Genomic DNA, 6,822 nt, shown 5'->3' on the forward strand with positions numbered 1-6,822 from the left:
TAGAGACAAAGCTGCCTGAGAAAAAAATGAGAAAACAGAAGGGAAAGAGTCACCTATTTATTCCAAATGTCAGACTAACTATATAAATAACAATTGCTATATGTATATGTATATGTCTAGCAGCTGTTGCCGGCATCAGCTGAGGGCAAGGAAAGTAATAATGGAACAGCTTTTACAGAGCATCAAAATGGTTGCAAGTGGTTCCTAATTTTTAACTTAATAATTGCTCATATCTGCAAAAGCATAATAGTTAATAGGATTCACTTTAACTGGTCATGGTTTACAAAACATCAATGATTTTTTAATATATATTTTTATTGTAAAGATACTATACAGAGGGGTTGCAGTTACATGAGCAAGGTAATGAGTCCATTTCCTATCAAGCATTGTTAACCCCTCCTTTGGTTTTCTCCTACCATCCCTTTCTTTCCTACTTCCCCATCTTCTCCCCCCATCCCCCGGCCCCCCACAAAATTGTAAAGTTCATTTTCAACATAGTGTCTTGTATATCTCATTGTTACAATGGGTCATCTTGTTATCCTTATTTCAGCATTTTGTTATTTCTCTTCCCCTCCCCAAATTAGAAAAATGTAGAAAAAAGATGCAGGACCCTGGAATCAAAATACAGTGAAAACAGGGCTTATACCATGGGGGAATAACATACATTATAAGTACAACATCAATGACTTTTGAATTAGACTTTTGAAATAGTGCTTCACCTATTAACTACCTTGAGACTTCAGGGTTGCTGGCAAGACTTTCTCCAAATGTTTGGTTCTTGCAGACAGATCATTTGAAGGACATCTAGAAGCTGGGCTCAAATGGCTCCCATCTGTAATCCTAGCTACTCAGGTGTCTGAGATCTGGAGGATCGCATTTTAAAGCCAGCCTGAGCCAAAAAGTCCATGAGACTCCATCTTTAAAAATAACAAGCAAAAATAAACATGAGAGAGTCAGGCTGGAGGCTTGGCTCAGGTGGTAGAGCACCAGAAGAACAAGTGTGAGGACCCAAGTTCAAACACTGGTACTAGCAGAACAAAAAGGAAAAAAGAAAGACATCTGGAGTGACTTAGGGACTGGGAAACTGGGCCTCTCTGTGCTGTAGCTCATTTCATGGTGGTTACTTTCCACCACTTACTTCCTTGGAAGCTCTTTCCCTCTCCATGGGAAGGTGGCTTCTGTTCTCATACCCCTTTCAATGTGGGCTGTGCTTTGACAGCTGGGATAGATGGAAGAGATGTGCCAGTTCTAGGCTCAGACTACCAGAGATCAGTTTCTATTTCCTTCTCTATGGGGAAAGCATGGCTGACATGGGATCTGAGATATCCACACTCTGGAAAATCAAAGCTGTGTACATGTGAACATCACATAGATGGTGCCACATATCAGCCCAGTTGTTCCAGGTGTCCTGACTCAGTCCTGGGAAGGAAAACCATCTGGATCATGCCAGACCTCACAGAAAGCATGTGTGGAGGACCTGAGGCCTGGCTGCAGGTCAGGCTGTACTACCATCTCTAATTGGAGCAAAAGCCAGCCAGCCACCATAAGTATACTGCCTGACTAGTCCTTCTAATCCTGTCCTAATACTGTGGTCTTGGTGGCTGGTGCTGCCATCTGAAGTCAGCAGACAGGATGGCGGTGGGTTAGCCTGGAGCAATCAGGCTCTCTTTATACAGAATTAAGAGAAGTTGTGTAAGGCCACAGTTGCAAGCATAAGGCCGTGAGCAGGCAATTCTTTTTCTTTCATTTTTTTTTGTGCTACTAGGATTTGAACTCAGTGCCTCTAGTCTGCTAGGTCAGTGTATTAACCACTGAACCATGCCTCTAGTTCTTTGGGCTTTTGTTTATTTTTCATTGAAGGTCTTGAAATTTTGCTCTGGCTGGCTTAGGCTGTGGTCCTTTCATTTCTACTTCCAGAGTAGCTGGGATGATTGGTGTATGACACTGTATTGGCTTCATTCATGCCTTTGTGCTTCCTGCTCTGCCTTCATCTTTGTGGATTTTGTCTTGATTTCAAAGATGCCTGTAGTTAGATATTAGTTCTTATTTTAGGCAAGAGGAAAGAAAGAACAAATAGCAAATAAGCTATCTATCTATTGAGTCTTCCTTTTTGTTAAGAAAATAAAAGTTCTTTCTTAGAAGTGTTGTCAAATACAATTCACTTCATTCCATTGGCCAGGCTAATGACTGGATATGCTGGATGTGGGGTTGTATGCCTACAGCCTCAGCACTTGGGAGGCTAAGACAAGAGGATTGTTTGGGCCCAGGTGTTCAAGAGCAGCTTGGGCTAGTAAAACTCTGTTTACACACACAAAATAACCATAAAAATAAAAATAAAGTATGGATATTATGATGAATTCTGGCAGGGTATGTCCTATATTATTGTTTTAGATGAGGAAGCTCATTCGGGAAGTGGATATCAAGATGAGCCTGAATGGAGCAGAGAGGAGGTTTTGTTAAGATCTAGTGACTGGACTCTTTGCCACATCTCTGTGTGTCAGAAGGGAGGCATCCACCAGGAAGTAGAAGGAAGTCACAACACATGAAAAGAGTGTGATGGTCACAGGGTTTTTGACTTTGCGGGACAAAGGGAGTGGTCATGGCTACTAAGCCACTAACGTACTTGTGAGGCTCTAAAAATTATGCAGCGAAATTTGAATTATACAGTAATGAGTTTTAGCACAAATACACAGGTGATTTTTTTTTTTCAGTGCAGGGATTGAACTCAGGGCTTTGTGCATGCTAGGTAAATGCTCTACCACTGACATACCTGTAGTCCTCTCTCTTTTTATAATAAACAAATTAATTAGCTTAATAAATCTAGTACTTCAGTCTTTACATTGATTTGTTTAAAAAATAGCTTGGAACTTACTGAAAGTAAGTATATACAATAAATAGAAAATAGGGAGGGCATAATGTTGGAGACCTAATAAAACTACCGTGATAAATAAAACTTAATACATGACTAGCATTATTGATAAAGAAATCTAAGTACCTGGGAGAATATTGTGAACTCTTGGAAAAATAACTTAGCTTCGGACCATTTACCAGACAAAAACCAAAGCAATCAAGAAAGACCCACAACAACAAAACACTATCTAGAAACTAACTTCACTATAGCACTATAGTAATAACTAACACTACTACTACTACTACTACTACTACTAAGAACAATTTAAGAAAAGAAAAATACCAAAGAACCTCTGTGAACAGTTAAACCAAAGTTTTAACTTTAAGTATATGGATATTTCTGAAGTATGCTAAGCCATATTACAGGCCCCACAAAAATAAGTTACAAATACTCTGAATTTAATAACTTAAAACATGATATGGTTAATATAACATATACTGTACGAGTATCTCTATCTCAGGTAAGGTAATACCTACAAGGTTTAAATTTAGTTTTAGTTTCTGCTCAGAAGAGTGCCATCAGCCAGGTGCCGGTGGCTCATGCCTGTAATCCTGGCTACTCAGGAGGCTGAGTTCTGAGGATTGCAGTTCAAAGCCAGCCCAGGCAGGAAAGTCTGTGAGACTCTTATCTCCAATAAACCACCAGAAATCCAGAAGTGGCTCTGTGTCTCAAGCTGTAGAGAGTTCGCCTTGAGCTGAAGAGCACAGGGACAGCGCCCAAGCCCAAACCCCACGACCGACCCCCCCCAAAAAAAAAGAAGAAGAAGAAGAGTGCCATCAGTGTTCTAGCAATAGTGATGACATTCTATTATAAATGTAGAACCTGAAAATGTACACACTAGTTTGAATTGCACTTGATGAAGAAATAATTGTATGTACAAGAGGGTCCATGTCCTATGTACAAATTTTCAATGGAGCAGGTTTATAATCACAGTTGGCTTTAAAAAATAGTTTCTGACTTCTGAAAACAAATCATGAAAGCACTTCCTAAAAGTTAACAAAGTGAATAGTAGGTGACACTGGGTCGTTTTTCCCTTTATGTATGCTGAACTTCATGAAACATTAATACCTAAGGGATGTTTGCTTTTGGACCATGCAGCTTACATGCTCTTCTTTCAAAGGCAACTATCATTTGTTTGACAACTTCATCAAAAAGCAACGGGACAAGCTAAGACTGTAGACGTGAGTGGAATTCAAAAGAAACTGAAAAATCCAGGGTCAGGTTCTTGGATAGCCAGGAATGCCTGGGTTAAAGCTCTCTAAACGATTGAAAAGTTTCCCATCAGTACAGAATGCCTTTACCAGATGTGGTTTCACCACGGTCACTATAGATGTGTATTGTTCCAACACAGGGGGAAACCCAGTTTCTAGTTGCATTTCACTCTATCCAGATCTCTTTGATAGGATCCCTGCTTTTTGGCACCAAGGAACAAAATGCTTACAATCCTCCATTCCTGATACTATGTCATACATTTCCTGCATTGAATACCGTATAATTCCTTGGGAGTATTCTTTTCTTTTGTTTACTAATGGTACAGTGATTTTGTAGAAAGTTCTTGCACATATCTCTTTGGGCAACACCGAAGTATGTACTGGAAGAGTTCTGTTCTTCAGTATACCACAGGAAGCCAAATATCTTCCGTTCAGCACAGATCCCTGCACCTGGGCACAGGCCGCTGTCACCGACTTTGGCGGGCATCTCGAGACTACCTTTGACAGGGCCCTGTGACCAGTTTGAGCTGCTATGTTCATCTTTCCGAAGCCAGTTGTCCCTCCAGGACCAGGTCCCTGGTGCTGCCCCTCAGGCCTGGCCCGGCTCGTAACCCTCTCTTTAAATGATTTGGATGGTTTTATGTATTGCCAGGTAAGACTATATTGGTACATCTAGTTTATGGATGTTAGGAAACAGAGTCATGGGGTTATCAGAATAAAGAAAGGACAGAAGGCAAACTCAACAGGCTTTGTTCAGGAGTGAAGCTGGGAAGGGTGACCAAGTCTCCTTTAGCATGGCTGAAAGGAAAATGGACCACTCCTCTTACAACTAATTAGGCAGAGAGAGTGAAGTCAGGGGACAGATGGAAGTGGGTGAAATAAAGGCTGGGTGGATGAGCAATGTTATTCTGACTGAGTTTCAAGATTTTAACAGCCTCTGTATTAGCCAGGGGCATCAGCATCTGATGTGGCCTTGGTCTTAGGCTCTATTCCAAGATGGATGGTACATTTATTCAAGGGGAAGGGGAGGGGAGATGATTCAGTATGGTCTGCAGCAAGGATAGCCAGGGCGAAAGGTGAGTGCTTTCAATTTAAGTCACTTTCCATCAGTGGCTATAAAAATAGAGGTTTTAGCTGGATTTGAACTAATGGCTCAAGCTTGTAATTTTAGTTACTCAGGAGGCTGAGATCTGAGAACTGTGGTTCAAAGGCAGCCTGGGCAGGGAAGTCTCTGAGCCTTTTGTTTCCAGTTAACCACCAGAAAACTGGGACTGTCTCTGTGGCTCATAGTGGTGTGGTAGAGTGCTAGATTTGAGTAAAAGAGCTCAGGGACAGTGCCCAGGCCCAAAGTCCAAGCCCCATGACCAAAAATTCCAAAAAGAGCTCCCCCAATACAACCTCCCCCCAAACAAACCAACAAAAAGACTGAAGTTTTGTTTTGTCATTCTACTTTGCACAGGGCCAGCCTAGGTTTTAGATTTTAGGCTGTGAACTCATACCCCACCTTCATGACAATCCCTCCCATTTTTATTTAATCTTTTCTCATTCTGTTCTTTGCTTAATTCTTTAGAATAGAGAATCCAGAACATTGTCTTTTACTTATTGGAAGAGAAAATGGAACATCAACCTCCTTTATAAAGGCAACTGCAGATACACCCCATTCACACTAGCTGTAAGAAATAATGATATTTCTGTAATAAATAGGCAGCATCATTTTATTTGTGAACAATAATGAAGACAATCTTCTTTTTGGAAAATATGCTATTACCCTATCACCCTATTTCTTCCCATTCTAAATCCAGGTTAAACTCAATCACCCAAGGGCTACTTAAAAATTTCAGCCAAAAAACAAAAAACAAAAAAAATTTCAGCCAACTCAAACACAGAACAGCTCTAGAAATAAAAATCTCTTCATCTAACCCCCCACCCACTGAAGTTATCCACGTTCTAAAAATAGAGGTCACTAAGACCACATGCTATTCAGAATAGTTAGCACCTGGCATGACAGAGGAAACCAATCATCACAGAAAACTCCTATGCTGTGCAGCCTCAGGCAGCAGCTGCAGTGTATGTACCTTCTGAAGGTACATGTTCTCAAGCTCATAGGCTATTTCCTCCTGGCGCACCTGTAAGACTTGACTTCTATGCCTGTGCATTCAAGAGATCCCTATTGGAATGTACTAAGGTAGGACCAGGAAAGGGGGGCATTTTGTACATGATCTTCAAATGGCTGGAGACAAACCTTAAGGTATTTGTTCACATGATTTACTTTATACAAGTTTTGTACAAACTTGGTTACTTCAGTTTTTGTTTTGTCAAAAAGATTCTGATAAGACAACATTTCAAGCAAGAAATCAAGTGAGGGCAGTCATCTGTTAAGGGAAAAGAAAACCAAGATTGGCAAGAGGAAGAGGTCAGGGAGGAGAGTGTCTCTCTAACTGTAGCAGCTTTGTGAGTCACTGAATAGTTGAAATTAATTGTCAAAATTCATCAAGGGAGAATTAGCTGTGTTCCCCGTAGTATACTTGTTTGTCTGGGAAGAGATACAGGACACTGGGAGAAGACTTCCATTAAAACAGGTTGATGGAATAGTTGAACTTCAACCTTCCTCCCTTGCCATGCCACCCGCCCTTTTTGGCTTTATAAAGGGCTGCTCTCTGTTAATAAACGAATTTTCTACCTGCTTGAAAAAAAAAAACA

At 40.8% G+C, this 6,822-nt stretch overlaps 1 pseudogene; it reads right to left on the reverse strand.

Moving 5' to 3' along the window:
- Positions 1-3,946: 3,946 nt before the first annotated feature.
- LOC105980481 lies at positions 3,947-4,662 on the reverse strand (annotated as a pseudogene).
- Positions 4,663-6,822: the final 2,160 nt, after the last annotated feature.

The sequence above is a fragment of the Dipodomys ordii genome, unplaced genomic scaffold (genome assembly GCF_000151885.1).
Source record: "Dipodomys ordii isolate 6190 unplaced genomic scaffold, Dord_2.0 Scaffold9, whole genome shotgun sequence".
NCBI classification, from domain to species: domain Eukaryota; kingdom Metazoa; phylum Chordata; class Mammalia; order Rodentia; family Heteromyidae; genus Dipodomys; species Dipodomys ordii.